Here is a 10,936-nt window from a genome sequence, read left to right on the forward strand (position 1 = left end):
CAGAGTATCCTCAGGTCTTGGGTAAGTATCTCCTCTTATGGGTGAACAGTAGTAGCTGTAACACCACTTAAATATAACTATGCATTTGAGCTCTCATTTCTAAAGTGTAGAAGACTTGGGATGTGGTATCTATTATCATAGTATCACACCAGCTGCTTGACAGGATATGATTAGTGTAGTCAACTTCCATTGTTTGATGTTCCCAGCAGCACCTTAAAGCCAAAGCTTGAGGAAGATATTAGCAAGTGAATTGTGAAGTGTTCTGAATCTTGTCTGATTTTCCCAGTGAACCATAAAGATCATGAAGCACAATATTCCTGTCACAACTGTGAATGGAATTTAGCAACTGCAGGATTTTGTTTCTTCCTCTCTCTCCATCATTTTAAAATAATCTGTTCTGAAACTGGACTTAAACCCAGGTAGTGAAATTTGGCCAGAGCTCATGCCAGTATGGGAAATAACAGAGCAACTTTGTAGTGATACTCAGTAAGAGTGCAAGACTCGTCTGAAAAAGAAAAGTTGGTGTTCTGAAAGACTGAGCAACTTTTTCTGCTTGTAAAAACTTACCAAAGCCATTATACCACTGACTTTTTGGAAATTCATGTGTTGCCAGAGAACCCATGTCCAACAAGGGATTTTTGCTGTTGGATATGGACACATCAGCTTGTAGAGGTGCTAAGTCTTAACATTTTTTAGGCTATTTTTTAGGCTGGTAGCAATGTCTGGATTAAAACCTCTTGCTTATATTCAGCAGAGCTGGTGAAATTGGTAGCATTTGTCTTCCAGCTAGAAGGAGAACAATTCACTTTGCCTGATTATAAAGATAATTTGAGAGCACCAAAAACATTCTTCAAGGCCTTCTCAACTCACTGCACACTTGAGGTCGGACTCGCAGGAGCCTGGGGTTGATCTGGTACGCCAGTACCGTGCCACGTGTGTGTCTGAGGTACCCACGTGGCTCTGGCACACAGCTAGTTTGTCAAGAAGTTGAATTCTGAGATGAAGTGTAATTCACCAACACAATATATTGTCCAGCAGCACCTTCACTACATACCATTTACAGTTACCTTCCTCCATGCCTAGAAACTGATGGAAAAGTTTTGTGACAAGTGCACATCAGTATTTGAGGCCATAACATTATTTGATTGTGTTGAATTCTATGGTATTTGCTGGTAACAGCAGCACCAGATCCTTCCTTAGTCTTTTATCAGAATTTCTCAGAAGCTACATGTGAGAGAACCATTGTGCTTCAAGCTCTTGTACCCAGTCTGTAGACATGTGTATTATGTGCAGCCTAATTCTGAAATTGTCTGGGAATATTGGCATTAGGTTATGATTTGGTTTTGGTAAAGAATTCATTTTATAGGGTAACCTGATACTAAGAAAGGTGTTGAGCTTGGATTTACCAAGCTCTGAGGCTTAGTAACAGAATCAAAAGATTCTACCCCTGTTGCTAAACTCTAGAAATAAAGTTTGTGATTGCTAAAATCATTGACAGCTGCAAACCAGATGCCCCCAACACCACAGCTGATTGCTTGAAACACAGGCAGACAGGCCAAGATCTTGAGACTCATGTTTCCCATCATTCAGCTGTGGTAAGATTTAAGCAGCTTGCTAGCACTTCTGTATGGCTATGTTCATGATTTTCCCTGCAAACAGATGATCTGTTTATCACTTTTGTTAAGTCAGCATTAAATTATTCTTAACAAAAATAATAATCAGAAACTGTCTCTGGAATACTGCAGAGATACACATTTGACATATGAGCAAGAGCTGCCAAATGGTGTTCTGTAGATGTACATGAAGTCCGTGACAAACTCATTCCTACTCCTACTCTTATCTCATTTGTGAAAGTCAGTGCCTAGATCTTAGCAGGATCATGCTGACTAGTTCAATTCCATCTTTTCAAATGCTTTTCCTTATAATGTAAGGGGAGAGGCCTTTTATTTCTGTTATTTTTCTGCATTTTAGCAAGACTAATATCCAAGCCAAGAGGTTGGATGCTGAGCTGTGCCCTGGAGCTGCACTGTCCTTTCTCACTGAGAGCTGCTGACTTAGAGGTGATGCAAAGGTGCAGTGCCTGTGTGAAACAGCCTGGGGAGGCTCTGCCTCTGAAGCAGGAAAACTGTTTCCATCAGCTGTTTAACCTGTTTGGCTTTAATAAAGACAAAACGTCCTCCCTAGGATCTGTAAAAGGAGTAGAAGGTCTTAGAACTTTCTGCATGTCCTCTTGGCAGGTAGCACCAGATTCTGCACTGGGGGGTTAATACAGAGGTTTCTCAGTGCTGGAGGGGGGCTGTTGGGCATTGCTGCTGTTTGAGCCGTTACACCTTGTGCATGACACCAAAAACCTGTCAGAGAAAGTCAGAGTCCTGTCACACGGCTAGCGAAGGAACAGAAGTTCTCTTTAGGCATCAGTTGAAATACCAGTTGTTTTCTCTGGTTTCAAATGGGTAGATGGAAGAAAAAAATGGAGGGCTTAAAGACCTTACTAAATTTGCTGCTTTATTTAGATTGGAAAGAGCTGCTGCTGGTTACTGAGATGGTTTGTTTGTTCTGCAGCATCTGAGCTGCTTCAAATCTGTGTCTCTTGTATCAAATGAAAAACAATCAAACAAGTTGACAAAACTCGTATTTTCTGTAACAGTTCATATATTCTCCTCTACCTTTCACATTTCCTCTTTGCTCTTCCCAACCAGAACAGCGGGCAAGAGGCGCTTTGGAACAGTTCCAGCAGGTGTGATTTTGTGGGTCCTTTCAGGTGATGATTTTGATCTTTTCCTCTCCTTCCCTCACTGCGCAGCGCAGGGACAGGTGATGGAGACTGACCTTTAGTGCTGTTTGTGTGCACATTTTTTAATCAAGTTTTAGAACTCTGCTTGGCATTTTTTTTATTGCCTTCAGAGTCGTGATTATTTCTAGCTTCTGCCTGGAAAGGCATCAGGTGGGCAGGACATGCCTAAGATACAACAGTACCACCATGTATAACGCTTCTCTAGAGCAATTCCTTCCACCAGTGATGTTGTGTGAGATTGCTATCAGCAGAATTTTGTCAAAGATGTTTCATGTCACTTTTTACTCCCTCCCCATCTCCTTCCCAAGCCTGTGCACTGCTCCTGAACGGGGTTTCACAGAACCAAAGAGATCTTCCTGTGCTGTGGCTGAAGGTGTGCAGATGGCAGAGCACAGCTATCCAGGCTACAGATTTGAATGTTCCACCTAGGCTGCTCTGTCCTAAGAAGATCTTGTGGTTTATTCCTTTTTGCCCTCAGCACTTGTGCAGCTGAATTGTCTTGTGCAGAGCAGCTGTGATCCTGTATAACGCTACTGATGTACTGTCAGAAGTATTGTTTAGACTCAGGGTTGCTGCTGTCATTCTGAGGGACCTGTGCTGAAACTGGATCAGCAATGACAGGATCAGCCCTCATGGCTGGATTTTTACTACCTAATTCCTGTCTTGCACTGGAGAAAATTCAGCACCTTCAGAGGTGGCCTGTGTCAGTACTCCATCAATGAAAAACCAGCAGTTTCCCGCTAACTATGTTTCTCTTCATCAGGGGCTGGAGTGACAGGACAAGGGATAATGGGTTCAAACTTAAATAGGGGAAATTCAGGTTAGATTTTAGGCAGACATTCTCCCCTGTGAGGGTGATGAGGCGCTGACACAGGTTGCCCGGAGAAGCTGTGGTTGCCCCATCCCTGGCAGTGCTCAAGGCCAGGTTGGACAGGGCTTGGAGCAACCTGCTCTAGTGGAAGGTGTCCCTGCCCATGGCAGAGGGTTGGAACTGGATGAGCTTTAAGGTCCCTTCCAACCCAAACCAGTCTGCGGTTCTATGATTCTAACTATTCTGTTGCAGAATAATTGGCTGAATAGTGTCTTGCTCATCTCCCCTGCACTTGCCTTCCCTTCTCCTCCGTCCATTGTCTAGTGACTAGAGATTCACCTGGTGCCTTTACCAATGGGTGTGTATGTCCTCTTAACTTAGAGTCTGTAGAGTAATTAACTGATTCCTCTTTGTAAAGCTGAAAGAAGTAGGCACCGTCCACCTGGCAGTGGCATAACATGAGTACAGAAAGGCCAGATCAGCCAAATTTATGCGGTAGCTGACGTTAGTTTTTTCTTAGCAGTAGATCCATCATCTCTGCTTTTTATCTTCCCCTCCTCACATTAAAATGCAGATGCAGTGTCTGTTGAAATAAATTCTGAAATAACTAAGAAACCTAAAAATCTTCCATTAGCCGAAAACCTTTCTGGCAAAAGTTTTGTTCTTTGGCTGTTTTGCAAACATTGTTCACCCTTCAGACCTCCTTTGAGTGCTGGGTTCTCCTACGCTGGAGTACTGCTACCCAAGGGTGCCTGAGACCTGGAGAGAAGCCACCTCCTCCCTTGAGACAGGCAAATAAAGCGATGGAAGAACAATGTCTGTGGGCTGCTGCCAAGTTGTGCTGGCAGCCAAGTAGCTGGAACAGGCTGTACTCCATCACGAGCGAGCCACTGGATTCATCTCAGTTCTGTAATTATCCTCATTGTAATCCAATAAAGCCCTGGAAAGGTTCTTAGAAAGCTGTTTGTTTAGAAGGGAAACAGAGGTTGATATGAAAAGACTCTTGATCCCAATGCTGTAGAGCTGACCAGAATTGTGTTGCTCTTGCATTTGTGTAATGTTTTCATACCAGTTCTGTTATTAGTATGTAAACTCACTGTGTATCCTGCAGGACTCAAATGACTGTAATTGTGAGAGATTGATGGAAGTGCTAGGACCACTGTGGGAAGGTCCTTTGCAAGAGCACTGTTAGATGTATGCAGGTTTGCAATGTGCCCAAGTCCCAGTGGGCATGGTGCTGCCATGGAGCTGCAGTGGGAAACGCGCTGCCTCCGTAGCAATGAGCAAATCCCACCTGGACAGCTCATACTGTGGTACTGAGATCTGGCTTTATCTGCTCGTGTACTGTGGTGGCTTTTTCCTACAGCTAATATTTTTCTATATTATGAAAAATGCTTTTAAATGGAATTGAAAAGTAAATGAATGCAATAATGTATGCATGTATAGTTTTCAGTATTTAATGTGTTGGGCAGCAGGCTTGAAACTGATGTAAAGAGGCTGAAGGTAACCATTTTTGAAAGCACTAACTTCAAGGTAGCTATGGAATGCCATCATAACGTGCTCTAGGAAGTGGCCTGACCTTTTCCTTTCTTCATTCCTTTTTTGAAAGAGCCTTGCACCCCTCTGTTGCTGGCAAAGGTGGGCTCAGCAGCCGTGTGTTCAACACTCAAGAAAATCAGTCCCCTTACTAAAAGACTTAATTCTGGGTATAGGAGCTTCACCTTAGGCACCTCAGCTTTGAAATCTTGATTGTAGGCACTTTTTCCAGGAATCTCTCTCTGCTGCTGTATGAAAACATCACTTTAATGCACGTCTGCGAGCACTGTTTAATCTTCAGTCTGGGAGATACTGCAGCTGTGAACTTCTTCATGGCTTTTTGCCTTTACACTTTATATTTTCAGTGACTGAATGTGTTCTCTGTGTGTATTGAGAACCCAGACTGAGCAGGTGTCACTGGAACTGGTGTGTCAGACCTGGGAGCAGTCAGTGCTGTAGCAAAATGTGAATGTGAAACACAAAAGGACACCTGAGTTCTTGCTGGAAATATTTCCTCAGTAAAACCAAGCGAAAAGATGTTTCTTCAGCCCATCTGGATAACTCAGTGGATGAATCCGATAGTGGAATAAAATGTGGATCACAATGCAGAGAAAAGGACTCCCCATCTCTGGACTCTAAGAGCATTGCAGGAAGGCAGCCTTGTGGTATGATGGAAGAGGGTATGTGGGTATGAGCACAGAGGTGAAGAGGTGATTGATTGATGAAAAATACAGTTCTTTTTGTAGTAAACATAGCAGTCTGGTTTTTGTGTTAGTGGTGATGACAGATGGTTCACCCAGAGGATGGTTAATTGAAGCTTGATAGTCTTCAAGCAGTATCATACCCTAGAAAACTGTTTGTGATCTGATTTTCACCACTAAAGCCTCTGCAAGCAGTCTCTCTTAGCCATCCTTTTAGTTAATCTGGGTAACCTCAGGTAATTCAATGGGAATTGCATAGTAAGCTCCTCAGCAAGGGAATTCTTTGTCCCCTTGTTTGCTGGAAGTGGTGGAGGACAGAGCTGCTTGCCTCACCTGTAAAGGGAGGAGCCATAGCTCCTAAAGAAAATTGCAGTTCTGTTTTCAGAACAGTTCTAATGCAGCATCAGATGTGCCCATCTCTGACCTACCAACCTGGTCACACTGCATGGCCTAAACCTGCTCTACCAGCATGTGATTAAACATGATTCATCCTCATCCCCGCTAAGCACATGCAAGTGGCAGAACGTTGGTGGCGAAGCAGATGCCATTACTCTCATACCAGCTGCTTTCTCCTGCACATTTAGTTTGTATTGTTAAACACTGGCTTGTTGTCTTAGGGGGTCTGTGTCTCCTGCTTTAATGGGATGACTAATGTTCTTTGCCTCCCTTTTCCAGAGGCTCTAAGTGCTGCTGGAAGGGGTGAGACTGACAGAAACAATGGACTGAAGCAGGTGGCTTTGAAAGAAATCAGTCATCTGTGTCTGGGGGAGAAGAAAATGTATCATGCTTATGGGGATTGCCTGGAGTTGCCAACTTTATTAAGGAACTTTTCTCTTTTTTGAAGGGCAAGGTACGGGAGGAAAGGGGAAAGATTTACATTTTCCCATGTTCCATGAGGAATAGCTTGTTTAACTGAAGAAATACCTAGCAGGGAGCTTGTACCTGCCTAGAGGAGAGGTGCAGCCATGGGAGGGGCCTGCTTCCACCAGTGACCAGCTTTTGTGATCCCAACAATTCTAGAGCAGACTTCTTTAACCACAAGTAAGCACATTCAGCTTCTTGAGCATTGCAAGCTTGCCTTAAAATGAAACTGAGCTGCCTACTACAAGGTGCCTCTTTTTCTTCCTGATGGGAGAAATGCCTGCCCTCCAGCAATGCTGAGGTAGTGCAAGAACAGGATCCAAATGCCTCCTCCTAGTCTTCAGACTTTATTTCTAATGGCCCTGGAAAGCCAGTGTTAACTTCATTTGTTCCAAGGCAGCATTCAACAGGGGGGCTGCTAACATTGTTCTTTATCTTCAAATAGACTTCTCTCCTGTTGGAGATGCCTCACTCTTCTGATGTCAGCTGATGACAGGTAAAGGTGTTTGAGAAGAGCACACAGCAGACAGGTATCTCAGCCTACTGTCTTTGCTTTTTCTCCCTCTTAAGCCTTGAAGTCATGGCTGTAGGAAATGAATTACAGTAGCCAGGGCATGCTGAGAGCCCCAAATGAAGCTGTCATCCGTGTGAAGGTGAGACCCTTCAGTAGGCAGGGCTGGACGAGAGCTGGCACTCAGCAAGGACGTGAGTCAGAGGAGAGGGGGCTGCAGATGTGTGGAGGAAGCAGTGGAGTAAGAAGGTAGGAAGCAGCTGGCAGAGTGGGAAGAAGTGAGGAGTAATGGAAACGAACAGGAGGAGCTGTAGGGGATGAGAAATGTCCCTGGTCATGCACTGGTATCCAGCATCCCATTCAGCAACAAAGATGGTAAGATTTCAAAGCAAGGTCCAAATAAATTTGTTCCTTTAAGGGATTTCTTTTAATTCCTTATTAAATTAGGAGATAGATGTGCATTTCCCCCTCTAGCCTACTGTTTTAATAGGATTACCTTTGGCATCACCCCATGGGCTTTTTCACTCTTCATTGCAAATCTTCTATGTGAAGCTGTCTCAGCAGATCCAATCAGGTATATTTCATTGCTCAACAGTAGAGAGGAAATGAATTTTTCTGATAGGGGAAAGCACAGTGAATAGCTTGATTCTCCCTCCCCAATACCATCTGCAATCAGTTTTGTGCTGCAAATGAAGTCAATGTTTTCCCGGGTCAGAGGTGGCTAATTATTCATAGCACTTTCATTTCCAGCAGTAGAGACATCACATTTCTGCCAATCATCATTCCGGCTCTATCTTGTGTTTGCTTTACTTGGCATTGCTCTTAGGTCTGCAACTCTAGCTGCTGTCCAAACTTGTACTGTTCTTTGTTGTGTTTCCTGGGCTACTACCAGTAGTGCTCTCAGCTTCCAAAGAGACCCACAAGAGGACTTTGGCACCAGTGTGGTAGTTTCCTCCCATCTTATGAGATCTTGTCTGTTTAAAAAAGAATGAAATGGGAAGGAGGGAAGGAGGGAAGGATATAACAATCAGTTCACTTGTAAATAGCCAAAAGACCCCCAACTGAGCAGTATTTCGCTAAGATGGATCAGTCTCATCTGTGTTTTTTTAATGGCAATAAAGCCCAGAGAAGGTACAGCTGGGATTTAAACCTGACTTTCTTAACACTTATGCCACTACACTCCTTGCTAGTGCTTAGTGCTTTTCTCTCTGACGAGTGTCCAGAGCTCACATTGTTGCAGCAACCACAAATGGGTTTTACAGTGTCCTTTAGGCTTGTACACTGCAGTTATGCCCTTGGATTTACAGCCCTGCTCCTAACATAGATGATAAGAGTAACTGAGCGTTACTACAGGAAATTGACTGATGCATCACTAGGGCTGGAATCCCAAATAAACTATCATCCAGCCCTGCATTGTCAGGTGATAGCAGAGTGCTCTTTGCACAAATCTTTTCAGAAAGATTTTAGGAGGGCTCCAAAGTAGATCTGATAATTAAAATGCTAATTAAAAATGTTCCCAATGGTATTCACTGATAGTGTTGCCAGACCAGGTGAGATTTCAATTATCGTGCTACTCCTTTTAGAACTAGAACAATGTCCTGCAGAGAGGTAAGATGGAGTATCTAAGCCATGCTTATTTCCTAGCATTTAAGTCCAGATTTCTTCTGTCTCTTTTTCATCTTTATAGTAAGTTTGTTCTGACAAATCTGAACATACAAGCCAGCCGCCTGAGGAACCTGAAACCCATCAGCCTCACAGGGGGGTGAGTGAAGCCACATGTCTTCCTCACAGATTGCTTTGTGAGACCACCTCACCACATTTACCTGCTGCCTTCACTCAGGGTGGAGTTGGGGATAAGACTGTTCTAAAGGCTTTGAAATATCAGTGGAGGGAAGTGAACGTACAGTAAACTGGAGTGTCTGAAGCTCATGTGATGTAAAATGAGACAGGCTAATGAAGCTTCTCATGAAATAAATTCCTGCTAAATTCTACCTGGAATACTGCACTGCCTCTTCCATAGGTCAAAGTAATTTGTATTCCTCTAATACTTATATGTAAGAGTGAAGAATGTTATAATTGCTATCTAAACATTGTTTTCCTTCACACCTTGTGATAACCCCAGGCTGTGTTTGTCTTTTTAAAAGCATGATAGCTGTGACACTCCTTTTTTTATAACAGTGCAGTAAGTTTGGAGACAATTTAGGTCTGTTCATAAAATCCCTGGGAGCTACCTAAAGACATGCTGAGTTTTCCAAAATCTTTTCTATCTTCAGCTGAGATTTGCTGCACTTGTGGCCAGCATTCCCACAGGATGGATATACTGTACAGAGTAGTCTGGAAAATCGGGGGGGGGGGGAGGCAGAGGAAACTGAGTCTTGCCTGTTGCTTCCAAGCAGTTGGAGCTTCAGAGATGTGTACTCTTATTTGAGTTTCACATGGTGCTCAGAAGGGCATCTGTCTTTCTGTGACAGCAGAAGGGATTTAGGGAACACAGAAAAATCTCTATTGGCCAGACACAGCTCCTGCTTCTAAAAAATGTAATCTGGGGAAAATCAGCTTTAGAAGTATTTTTGTAGAGCTTCAGTGGCAACAAGCCCATTATCTGTATTACAGGATAAAGCACACACTAAAGGACACGTGTTGATTACTTTTAAAAATAAATATAGTGACCTGAAGTAGAAAGAGAATTACTTGGGAGGGAAGAGGAAATATCAATGAAGATTCCTTTCCATGGGTGGCTGGAGCGTGTCTCAGTCTGTCAAGAACAAACCCTCTCACATGCAGGGAGACTTGGCAAACCCAGCAGAGGGTTCACTGAACACCCTGGCTTAAAAAACAAGAAAGAGTCTTGATGTGCTTTGCAGTGAAAAGACTTGTGCTGAAAAGAGGCAAAGGAAAACTATATCCACCTGCTTTTAAAAAGAAGACACTAACCTTGGCTGTAAGGGAATGAAGGAGCTACACACTCCTAGCCCAGGGCAGTGTTATTTTAACACTGCTGTGTGAGTCTGTGTGTCTCCAGGGTAGGAATTACTCACCAGTGTGATAAAGTCCTGGTGTAACTCCTGGCCTAGCAATGCTGGCTCAGCAATTCCAAATTCTGTGTACTGAGAAGCTCCTACTGAAAGGCAAACTCAAGGGCAGGAGTACTATGCCACTTCTCCTTAAAGCAGTCATTCAGAGTGCTGCTAGACAACGCTGTTAAATGTGTCATTTGGTTACATTTCACCTCCAAAAAGTTCCATGAAAATTAATAATGTCACATTACGTTTGTACAGCAGAAAACAGAAGAGGGGTGTTAAACTGGTGCTAACATCAAACCACTTCAGAATCTTAATCTCTCTGACTTAGCAGGGGAGCAGCAGGAATGGGTATTCAGCATTGATCTTTGCAGGAAAACTGCTGAAACCACCAGTGTAGGTTTTCATACATAAACTACATATTCCACATACTTGTAAACTATACCTTGGGCTGTGTATTTTGCCCATGTTTAGTGTACCTTCATCAATCACTTCATGTTGCACTTACATTACTCCTCTTATAAAACTATCAAACATACAATCTTGTCCCATATTACCTTTGTGTTTTATACAGGTACATGGTGCTCAGACAGCCTTATTTTCTAGATTACAAATGCTCTAATTGTTACAGGTGACTTTGGTTCTGCTGATTACTCCTTTAATAGCAACCATGTGTTCTCTCTCATCTTAAATAAGACCTCT

The sequence above is a fragment of the Strigops habroptila genome, assembly GCF_004027225.2.
Source record: "Strigops habroptila isolate Jane chromosome 13 unlocalized genomic scaffold, bStrHab1.2.pri S16, whole genome shotgun sequence".
NCBI classification, from domain to species: Eukaryota; Metazoa; Chordata; class Aves; order Psittaciformes; family Psittacidae; genus Strigops; species Strigops habroptila.